Source organism: Urocitellus parryii, chromosome 5 (assembly GCF_045843805.1).
Source record: "Urocitellus parryii isolate mUroPar1 chromosome 5, mUroPar1.hap1, whole genome shotgun sequence".
NCBI classification, from domain to species: domain Eukaryota; kingdom Metazoa; phylum Chordata; class Mammalia; order Rodentia; family Sciuridae; genus Urocitellus; species Urocitellus parryii.
In genome coordinates this window covers 180,386,248-180,394,209 of record NC_135535.1, presented here as the reverse complement: position 1 = coordinate 180,394,209, position 7,962 = coordinate 180,386,248, and positions in this window count along the sequence as shown.

Genomic DNA, 7,962 nt, shown 5'->3' with positions numbered 1-7,962 from the left:
ACCACAGGCATCAAGAGTTTCATCTCTCACCCTTCTCTAAATTCTTGTGCTCAATGAGAAAATCTCTAATCTCGGTTAGATTTTCATTCCCACATAATTTGCAAAGAGAAAGACCCCATAGGATGTTACTAAACATACCTCCAGATACTATTTAGATTCATTTTCTTAAAATGTGGCAACACCTTTTCCTACCCTCCAATAAAAATTCAACAGGGTTTGCCTATGAATAACTCTATAGTTAGGTAATAACTAAAGGGGTCTGTGTGTGTGTGTGTGTGTGTGTGTGTGTGTGTGTGTGTAGATATTCAGCATATTTTTATTACTTACAGTATAGCTGAAATATGTCATTTAAGTACCATATATATTATTACTGGTACTCTGTACACATTAAAATCTCAGCCATCATACCATTGTTATTTAATTTTGGATGGAATAGATCATAAGATGAAGTGAGAAAGTAAAATTAGACCCACTCGTTTTGTAAAGAAGGAGGCCAAAAGTTTCACTAGTTTGCTATTGATCTGACTGTATACCTGAGAAAGCTAAAGCAATCAACAGGATTTTGTGAAAAACAAAAGAATGCAATAAATTCTGGGTGGTTATGAAATTAAAAGTTTTAATGAATGACTCATTTTTATTCTTATATTGATTCAGAAGAAAGGCATGGTGTTTTAATGTTTAAAACAATGTTTTAAATGTTTAAATGCAAGCATGTATTCATGTATTGTTAGTATAATTAAAAACATCTTGAAAACAAAATAGGGTTCTGTTTTAGTTAGCTTTTTCACTGCTGTGACCATAAGACCTGAAAAGAACAATTTTAGAGGAGGAAAAGTATTTGGCACTCACAGTTTCAGATGTTTTAGTCCATAGATGGCTGGATCCATTGCTTTGAGCCTACAGTGAGGCAGAACATGAGGGCACAGAAGGGTGTGGCAGAGGAAAGTAGACATGGTTATTGTTTGTATCAATATTAAAGACTGATTTATTTAGAACCTCTTGTAGTTTATATATGAGATGTCCCCCAAAGCTCATGTGTGAGACAATGCTACAAAGTTCAGAGGTGAAATGATTGGGTAATGAGAGTCTTACAAAATCAGTGCATTAATCCATTTGATTCAGACAATAACTGGTTAAAAATATAGAAGAATAAATTCCATTCACAATTATGATAATAATAATTTTTGAAAAGAGTAATATAGTCAGAAGTAAACTTAAGAAATTAGTAAGAACTATATGAAAAAACTTTAAAATTATACTCTTATCCAAAAATATTTCAATACACTGAAAGATATATCTTGATCTTGAATGGGAATGTTCCCAATAATATAAGCAAGATTCAAAGAAAAAAATTGGTAAAAAATTTATAACTGGTAAATAGATAATTTTTGACTATGTAGAATGCTATTTATATTTGGTATTGGGGATTGAACTTGGGGGCATTATACTGCTGAGCTACATCCACAACCCATTTTATCTTTTCTTTTGAGATAGGATCTCTAAGTTGCATAAGCTATTCTTGAACTTGGGATCCTCCTGCCTCAGCCTCCTAAGTAAGTGGGATAACAGACCTGCGCCTTTGTGTCTGGCTAGAATGCTTTTTAAAATAAAGGTTAGAATTAACCAAAGAGAAAAACTGATAAAGGAATGAACAAATATTTCATGGATAATTATAAGTAATTGATAGACTCATTCAAAGATGTTCAACTACACTTGGAATTTAAGACTTACTAATAAAAAACAAAACTGGGATATTTTCCTGTAATCTAATCAGTGTATTAATTCATTTGATGGATTAATAATTTGAAAGGATTACTGTACTGAGTATAAATTGTATGTAGAACTTGGCTGGAGGGAGTAAGTCACTGGAGGGAATAAATCGCTGGAGGTGTGCCCTCGGGGATTATATCTTGTCCTCCAGAGAGCTCCTCCCTTTCAGTCTCCTTTTTTTTTCCTCTCTGCTTCTCTGCTGCCAGGGGCAGAACAGCTTTCTTCCACCATGCTTTTTTGCCATAATGTTCTCCCTCACCTCAAGTCAAGAGCAATGGAGCTGGCCAACATGGACTGAACCTCTGAAATTGTGAATCCCAAATAAATTTTTTCCTCCTGCAAGCTGTTCTTCTCAGGTATTATGGTCACAACAAAGAAAAGCTGACTAGCATACTTGTTAAAGTTTTGAAGATGAAATAGTTTAAGGTTAACACACATTAGTAGAGAAATTTGGTAAAATACATATTCATTTTAGCATTTTAAATTATTTTAAAACATTAGAAATGGTTAAATTATATTTTATTTATATACTTTGTAGGAACAACCTCTAAAAGTGTGACTTGGATATATATATTTTTAAATATTTACTTTTAGTTTTAGGTGGACACAATATCGTTATTTTATTTTTACGTGGTGCTGAGATCGAACCCAGTGCCTCACGCTTGCTAGGAGAGAGCACTACCACTTGAGCCACATCCCCAGCCCCTTGGATATATTTTAATTTTATGAAAAATTGTTGCTGATAAATTGTGAAGTACAAAAAGTAGAATATAAAGTTATATATTCCACATGCAAGTCATTGAAAAGTATGTACAGGGAAGATATCAAAAACAAATTTATAGTTATGTCCTTTTGCTTTATATTTTTCATTTTCTAAAGGTTCTACATTGGCCATCAGAAAAAAAGCAGTGAACATGAATAAACAAGATACCTTATGTGGTCCCGTAAGCACTGGTGTAATGGGAGTGTACTCTATACTGTGATATATCTTGGAGATCAGGCATTTCAATGAGTATAGAGAAATACTCTGTTCTTTTAATGCCATTATAATAGTAAAACAAAGTCCCCTAATAATGAGAATTTAAGTTTTGCTCTTATCAATAATGGTAAAATAAATAATTTGTACCTTTATCATTTCACATGTATGTAATTCTGTAAATTAAATTCCTAGAAGCAGAATTTCTGGGTCAGAAGATTTTTGCCTTTGTAATTTTGATACATATTGCCAAATTGTCCTTTATAGAATTTGATCTCTCAGACACTCCATAAATAACATACGATATTACCTATACCCTCACCAACACTATTAAGTCAATTGTAAAAATAAGGTTCAGTGTCTTTTCTTCAGAGACATCCATATTTATTTTTCTGAGAACTGTTCATATAGCTCTCTCTTTACATGTTAAGAAAAGTATTACTTTGGAGATTATTTGTAAATACTCATGTTATTTGTCTCTTGACATGCAGAAATTTTATAAACTTTTATATAGTTCAATTTTAGTGTATTTAGAATTCTTCTACATGTTTAGAAAGTTTACTCCCTTTTTGAGATTACAAAATAATTCTTGTATGGTTTAAATCAGAATTTAAAAATTTGAGGTATGGATAGTTTTTTTTTAAGTGGCTATCTGGTTAATTCAACAGAATTTATTGAATAATCAATATTTTTTTCCACTAATTTTAAGATGCCACCTTTACCAAATAATGTTTTATATATATTTCCATATGTATTTCCAGAACTTCTATTGTTTTATTTTCTGTCAACTTATTTGCCAGTCCATCATGTTTTATTTATTGAAGGCTCGTGTAAGGCTTGTGACCATTCATTATTATTTTTTAGAATTTTCTTGGTTATTCTGCATGTTTAGATTATTTTTAAAAAGCAGCTTGTGAGATTATAGATTAAGAATTGACATCTTGATGTGAAAGACTATGGTGTGCCTTGTTCAATTATGCTTCTGTAGATCTTGCACATTTCTTATTTTGTTAGGCCTTATTAATATTAATTTTTGGTGGCCGTTATAACTGAGTATATTTTGCATTAAGCCTAACTGGCTGTTTGTGTATATAGGAAAGATATTTTAATTATGTTCCCAATTTACTGAATTTGTTTCGTGTCTGTAATAGTTTTTCAGTTTATTATCTTGAAGTTTCCAGGTATACAGTAATATCTATAAATAATGGTAATTTTACCTTCTCTTTTTCCAATTTTTAAACATTTTTTTTCATTGCATGTTTATATATGGATGTCTTAGTTTTTTTTGTAAATCATTAATTTTTACCTTTGTCTTATTTCTTATCTTCAGTTTTTTTGTTTTAGATGTTCTTTCTTAAATTTTTTCAGTTTGATGTTAATTTTCTTGTGAGCACAGTTTCATCTTTATCCCAGAGCTCATGATGTGATATGTAGAATTTTCTTTATGGCAATTTTCTAAATATTCTAAAATTTCAGATTTCTTATCTGACTCAAATGAATTCCTTATTTCTTTTGGTCCTACTAAATATTTTAGTCACATTTTCATGAGAGTGTTTTCTTCATTGCTTCTACATTTTAGACTTGATTAGTTTTTCTTTCTGGATTAAGGCATGGTCAAGTTTTTTGAAAGTTCATACTGGAGTTTGATATTATCAAAGAAAACTTGAAGAAATATAAGTCAATTAATGGTGCATTGCTTACTTACTTACAGTGGAAACCGTGGTTGCTTTCATTGAACAAAGGCAGAAATTGCAGTTTGGAAACCATGAATTTTTTTTTTCTTTTCTTTTTGAGTGAGCTGTGCAGATTAGTTGGCAGCTAACAAAGAGGCCAGTCAGGGCACTCTGATCCTAGACACCTAAGTGGATCAACAAGGAAAGTAATTTCCTTTTGTTCTTGATATAGTGACAGGCTGTCTGTATGTCTGATGTCCTTTGTTTTTCTTCTTTGTTATGCCCAGTCTGCACCACTTCCCTTTTTAGACTTTCTCAACAGCTATCAATTTGACCTACCAGAACAACAATATTAAGATTTTTATATCCTTGTTTTTTCATAATTACTGATCTGTCACAGACTGAGATGAATTAGTTTTCCTACTATTTTTTTCTTTTTTCTTATACTCCCTGTAGATTTTGCTTAAAATTGCTAAGTTATTTGACACACAGCTATTTATAACTGCTCATTCTTACTGTGAGTTGTACTCATTTAGGAGTGCTTTGTTTTGGTCTGATTTAATGTATTTTGGCATGGATTCAGCCTTGTCTGTTAATATCTTGATCCTTGCTTTGTTTGAATTTTTCTGGTATTTTACTCATCCTTTGATTTTCAATCTTTCTAAATCACTTATATTTTAGATGAAAGTCATACATAGATTTGAGCTTTGCTTTATGATTCAGTCTGAAATTTTTTCTTAATTAGTTAAGTTAGTTTATGATTCAATCTGAAATTTTTTCTTAATAGTTAAGTTTAGCTCATTGATTTGTTTAGTTTTGTCCCATTTTGTTAACTTTTAGTATTTATATCTTTAAAAATATTACTATATGGATAAGTTTATTTTGTTCTTCTTTTAATGAGGAAGACTTGTATTTTTGTTTTCATAGTTATACCTCTGTAATATCCTGATTGTACAAAAAATCCTGTTTTCTAGTTATTTAGCTACTACCTTCATATCTGTAATTCACTTTTACAAGTAATGCTAGAACAGTGTATTTCCTTATTTCTTTTCTGTAATTCCATTACCCAATTTTACTAATTCTGTCATCTTCCTTAGTGTTTACCCTTGTACTATTAAATATCCATACACTTTCATTACTTGATTTGTCATTATTTCAAAAGGCTTCCTGACTCTTATGTCCTCTCACAAAACTACAATACATATACAGCATTCGTCCTAAAATCAGCCAAATCGCACTGCAGATCCTCAGAAGTTTCTTTGATCCTCACAAAATCTTTCTCTTCTGGCTTTTGAAACTCTGTAACCCAGGTGGGCATGGTGGCACACATCCATATCCCAGTGACTTGGGAAGCTGAGAGGATCATAGGTTCGAGGAGAACTTGGGCAATTTAGCAAGACCCTGTATCCAATCTCACTCCAGTAAGATTGGCAGCCACTATGAAGTCAAACAACAACAAGTGCTGGCGAGGATGTGGAGAAAAGGGTACTCTTGTACATTGCTGGTAGGACTGCAAATTGGTGCAGCCAATTTGGAAAGCAGTTTGGAGATTCCTGGGAAAGCTGGGAATGGAACCACCATTTGACCCTGCTATTGCCCTTCTCGGACTATTCCCTGAAGACCTTAAAAGAGCATGCTACAGGGATGCTGCCACATCGATGTTCATAGCAGCACAATTCACAATAGCTAGACTGTGGAACCAACCCAGATGCCCTTCAATAGATGAATGGATTAAAAAATGTGGCATCTATACACAATGGAGTACTATGCAGCAATAAAAAATGACAAAATCATAGAATTTGCAGGGAAATGGATGGCACTAGAGCAGATTATGCTTAGTGAAGCTAGTCAATCCCTAAAAAACAAATACCAAATGTCTTCTTTGATATAATGAGAGCAACTATGAACAGAGCAGGGAGGAAGAGCAGGAAGAAAAGATTAACATTAAACAGAGACATGAGATGGGAGGGAAAGGGAGAGAAAAGGGAAATTGCATGGAAATGAAGGGAGACCCTCATTGCTATACAAAATTACATATAAGAGGTTGTGAGGGGAATGGGAAAATAAACAAGGAGAGAAATGAATTACAGTAGATGGGGTAGAGAGAGAAGATGGGAGGGGAGGGGAGGGGGATAGTAGGGGATAGGAAAGGTAGCAGAATACAACAATTACTAATTGGGCATTATGTAAAATTGTGGATGTGTAACCGACGTGATTCTGCAATCTGCATTTGGGGTAAAATTGGGAGTTCATAACCCACTTCAATCTAATGTATGAAATATGTCAAGAGCTTTGTAATGTTGTGAACAACCAAAAAAAAAAAAAAAAAAGAACAAGGAAAGTAACCCAATGGTAGAGTGCCTCTGGGTTCAATCCCACTACTGCAACAAACAAAAAAATACTCCATAAACCAGCCTCATACCACCTTGTCTCCTCCACATTTTCTCAGGGAGTCTGTCCTTACTGTCCAACAGTTGGGTGGAGTATAGGAGGATGGACAAGCTTTAGCCAGGCTAGTGGGAGCTGCTTCATGGATATCACTAGGGTGATACCTTCTCCTGTAGCTGTCTTGGGTAGTTGAGGCTTTTCTCTTCCTTGTACACCCAGCTTAAGTTCCTATCCATAAAGCTTTTAGAAATGTTTGAGAGCCCAAGAAACTTCTGAGAATTGGCAAATAACTTAGAAGTCATCCAGTCTCTTTTATATCCAGGTTTGAGAATTACTTTCATCTTGTTTCTGGTCTAAGTCAAGGACCTCTGGTGACTAAGAAGGAACCCAGGCACTCATTTGTAATATTCTGGCTTATTTTTCACCAAAATGTGAGAAACTTTTGACTACTATTTTTTTTTTTGAGAGATAATTTTTTAATATTTATTTTTTAGTTTTTGGCAGACACAACATCTTTGTTGGTATGTGGTGCTGAGGCTCGAACTCGGGCCGCACGCATGCCAGGTGAGCGTGCTACCGCTTGAGCCACATCCCCAGCCCCTTGACCACTATTTTAACTCAGCCCTTTCAAGTTATATGACATCTTACCTGTAAGTGGGAAGACAGGTGTTTCACCTTCCCCTCAGTGGAAAAACTCACCAGTTCCTTCAGTTGTTTCTCATGAAACATCATTTCTAGATGTATCACCAGCTTTTAGACACACTTGATTTATTCAATTCAGTTCATAGGATTATCTGGATACCATCTAATCACTACCAAATCCGATGGAACTATACCTTTTCTGGAACACTGTACTTCTAAATCAGCCAAGACAGCATTTGTTTCCTGCCCACTGTGGTGTTTGAGTTACCTAAAGTCCCAAGAGCCTTTTGCCAGGCTCTCTATCACACAAAGGGCACAAGATGAGTAAGACTAAATAAAGCCCACCTCTCAAAAGACAAATATTCATTCTATGAAATACCTGATAAATGATCCTCCAAACTATCAAGATCATCATCAACAAGGAAAGTCTGGCTAGCACAACCAAGTTACCTAAGACCTAACAAGTAAAAGTCACGGGATATCCCCAATAGGAACTTGGGACAGAAAAGGACA